Source organism: Phocoena phocoena, chromosome 1 (genome assembly GCF_963924675.1).
Source record: "Phocoena phocoena chromosome 1, mPhoPho1.1, whole genome shotgun sequence".
NCBI lineage: Eukaryota > Metazoa > Chordata > Mammalia > Artiodactyla > Phocoenidae > Phocoena > Phocoena phocoena.
The window spans coordinates 114,430,278-114,434,894 of record NC_089219.1 but is presented as its reverse complement, the minus strand read 5'-3'; positions in this window follow the sequence as shown (position 1 = coordinate 114,434,894).

Genomic DNA, 4,617 nt, shown 5'->3' with positions numbered 1-4,617 from the left:
CTCACTCTGATACTATGATCTGTGGTTCTTTGTCTGCTGGCCTAGATTCCTGGGTCTCTTGGTTCCCCTCCCAGCTCAGCAAGCTCAGCTGCTTCACTTCTGACCTCAGAAAGCCAAGTTCTGAGCTAAAGGACTGAGCGTTATGCTAGGATCCTGCTAGATGGTACATGAATAAGAGAGGAGCAGAGTTTCCATAATAAGGCTCTTTCTAACCTCTTTCTGCTCAGGCTGAACAGAAGGCTGAGAAGGAAAAAGATGACATCTCTCACTGGCATCCCAGGTGACCGGTCATGGCTGGGCATCAGTGCCCATCAGTCCAGAAGCACTGTAAGAGGTGACCACCCATTGACCCCTCCCCCCCACCCAAAGCAGAAGAGAAAAAAATGAAAGAGGAAGGGAACTTGACTTTCCAAGCCTATCATGAACCGGGTTTTGTCCCAGGCATTTTATAAATATCATTTCTTCTTATTCTTATAAGAACTCTCTAGGGTAGGTATTACTTATCCCCATTTTGCAGGACAAGTAAACGATGTCCCAAAATAGTTGGTGGCAGAGCAAAGCCTTAAATCCAACACTGGACAATTCCAGCATTCATATCTTATCCTTTGCCACATGGTCACTGAAGACCTCATAATCCTGGATTATTCAGAGGAGAATATCCTCCATTTGTTCCTCTTCCAAGGATCCCGGTCTTCTGACTCAGGTGCCCCAACTTGAAATGAGTTCATCCTGATGATGGATGGAGCAGTTGGTGGTTGAAAGAGGAATCGTCCCTTAAGTGGACAGTGGGGTAGGAGATATGGGTGGGAGACATGGAACGAGAGACCCTGCCCTCTGGCTCAGATGAGACATTCAAAGCAGAGATGCTTTGGGGCTTCCCTGGTGGCGCAGTGGTTGAGAGTCCGCCTGCCGATGCAGGGGACACAGGTTTGTGCCCCGGTCCAGAAGGATCCCACATGCCGCAGAGCAGCTGGGTCCGTGAGCCATGGCCGCTGAGCCTGCGCGTCCAGAACCTGTGCTCCACAACGGGAGAGGCCACAGCAGTGAGAGGCCGCGTACCGCAAAAAAAAAAAAAAAAAAAACAGAGATGCTTCTTCCTCTTGGGTCTTGTGGGAGTTACTTCCTCTCATTCAATGTGTACTGTGGATTTCAGCATCACTATTCTCAAGCCAACGTCCTTTTCCATTGTTATTCATAACTTCATTCAACAATTATGTGAGGCAGATATCCTCAATGTACAAATGGAAAATTAAAATCCAGAGATGTTAAGTACCCTACAGAAGTTCTCCCAAGTGTAAGTGATGTAGTCATATCAGGGGATAATAATTTCACACACTGTGATTCCTTTCTCTCTATCATCCCAGACATCCAGCAAGTTACCGTCTTCCATTGGGTTATCCTTCATAAAGCTTCTTGTACTCCATTCTCCTCTTATTCTTTCATTCCCATCTTACACCTGCAGCTGCACCATTTTTACATTTCCGCCAGCAATGTGTGAGAATTTCTCCACATCATCTCCAACTCTTGTTATTTTCTGATTGTTGCCATCCTAGTGCTGGTGAAGTGGTATCTCATTGTGGTTATGAATTGCATGTCTCAAATGATTCATGATGAACATGTTTTCATGAGCGTATTGACCATTTGTATACTTTATTTGAAGAAATTTCTTTCTCTCTTGAATTGTCTCTTGTCATCCATTGCCCCTACCTCTTTGTTGAGTCTGCTTTTGTCCAGTCACCAGGGAACTTCGTGTTGTTAAATCCAGTGGTCAATTCTCAATCCTCATTTCCCATAACTTCTCAGCCGCAGTGGACCTATATTTTCTGGAAACACTGTTTTCGCTTTGTATTCACTATTCACATTATTTTCCTCCTACTGGGTGGTTGCTCCTTAATTTCCTTTATCAGTATCTTTCCGATATCTCCAACTTCTAAATTTTGGAATAACCCAGGGTTCATACCCAGACCATCCAGACCACGTCTCTTCACTGTCTACACTCATTTCTTTTTGATGTTATGGCCATGCAGTAATCCCATGACTACATGACCTTATGTGGCAAAAGGGACTTAAAGATATGATCCCTCCCCTGGACTCCACATTGTAAATATCCAACTGTTTACTTGACATCTCCACTTGCGTGTATAGCAAGCATCTCCATCTTGACATATCTAAATTCAAACTCCCCAAACATGCTTCCTATACAATTTCTGATCCCTCCAAATGTCACCTCAATCCTTCCATTTCTTCTGGCCACAAAACCTTGGTGTCATCCTTGATTTCATTATTTTTCTCACACCCCACCCTCTATCTCTATTGGAAAATACTGATATCTTTTCATTCTATATATATTCAAATACTTATTTTCATATACCTATATGAAAAAATTATACTTATAATAAAATACTTCTCACCACCTCCCTAGTCCAATAGGGTCATCATTTCTCACCTGGATTACTGCAGTAGCCTCCGAGTCTCCTACTTTTGTCTTTAATCCTTTAATGTCTATTTTCATAATATCACCCAGACTTATCTTTTCAGAACCTAAGTTGCGTCACATTACCTGTTAGCTCAGAACTACCCCGTGGGCCCACTTTATCTGGAAGGCCCTGTATCAGCTGACCTCATCTCCCATGCTCCCCTCCTTCCTAACCCCTCTAGGACAATGGGCTCCTTGCCTTCCTTCGATACTACATGCATGCTCCTTCCTCAAGGCCTTTGCTCTCTAGAATTCTCTCCCTCTAGATATCCACACGTCTCGTCCCCTCACCTCCTTCAGGTCTCTGTACAGATGTTAACTCTGACCCACCCTGACCTCCCTATATAAAACCACAAACACTTCCCGGTGCTCTCCTCTCTCCTCCATGGTCTATTTTTCTCCATAGTACTTTCACAAGGCTGTGTGACAGGGTACATTTATTCTGGGCTGTAGTTTAAAGACAGGTGGGTACTGAGGCCTCAAAGTATAAACTGCAGTCCTATTATGCAAATACCATTATTATTCCCAGGAAACCGCAACACTGATAAATTAATGAACTTACTCAAGGTCACATAACTGATAGGTAGCAGAGCTGGAATTGAAATCTTGGAGTTGGAGTCGAAAGCTCTTGACCACTGTATACCAATTAAATAAAGCATACTCTCTCCACATGAGGGAATACTATTTATGTAATAAGGAGAATAAGTTACAAATTACATCGTTATATATTTGAATGGAAAGTTGCCCATGAAATATTAAATGAGTTATGGAACATGCATAGTGTTATCCTATATTGTAAATATATAAAAATATGTTTATGTGGGCATAAAATCGTCTAAAAGCTGGTAGGTTAAGAAGTTAACAATGGTTATCTTCTGCGGTCTCTTTTTCTGTATCATCAGTTTCTTTATAACACTAATCAAAAAAGTTACCTATTAAAAATTTTTAGCAGGACAGTGACATGATCAGAGCTGTGCTTCAGATAGATAAAGCCACATATACACCAACAGGAAGTTTATCATCTAAACCAGTTAACGTACTTATGCTGATTTTCACTTTCTTTTGTATTGATTGATGCCTTCAGGATCTTTATTGAAATAACCCCAAATATGTGTAGATCTGTCTATATAGTACAGGCAAAGTGGTCTGATTGATCCAAATGGACACTCCCCGTGAATTGCTTTCAATCTGGGCTGTTCATTAGATCAACTGGAGAGCTTTCGGGAACAGATACTTGGACTCTATCCTGCAACTGGGCACCATCTATATCTTTTAAAAACTCAATAGATGATTCTGATTCATGATCAGGCTTGAGAACTGAAACCTTGGGCCTACATGAACTCTTCATAAAATCCAAATGGGAATGTACATGGCAAAGAAAGGCTGTGAGTTTGTCTTCCAGGATGTTTCTCAGCGTGTGCTAGTATGTTATGTAGTCCAGTAAATGTTGGTTGAGTGAAGGAATGAGTGAACGACAAAGCCCTACAGTTTGGCATTACAGTTGACTCTTGAACAACGTAGGGGGCTCCCACCCCCTGAGCAGTCAAAAATTCACATATAACTTTACAATCAGCCCCCTGTATTCATAGTTCCACATCCACGGGTTCAAACATCCATGGATCATACAGTACTGTTGTACACGTCTATTGAAGAAAATCAGCATATATGTGGACCTGCGCAGTTCAAACTCATCTGGTTCGAGGGTCAACTGTACTTTGATGTGTTCACCATGTGTTCAGAGTCTGACATGTAGATTCTTAGCCAAAACCCAGAATCTCCATTTCATCCATTGCCCTTTTGCCTTGGGGATGCAAAATCTTGATAATAAATGTTAAAAGACACTGGTAAACAAAACCAGCATGCTTATTTATTAATTTACAGTGAGAAGTATACTTGCTAACGGGGCTAGATATCCCTGTTAGCTTGACCAGGGCATCCTCTTCCCAAAGATAGGCCACATTGGAAGCCGAGTTACCACTGGACTACATGGGAAGCCCTGAGTCAGGGCAGGTAAGCAGATGCTGCCAGAATGGATCCCAGTGGCCTTGTCATCTGAGCTCTCCATCTCCGTGGTAGGACTTACCTGCCCAGGGCATGGGATTCTCCTGCCAGCCTGTTGGAGCACTTCATTTGCCTCTGTC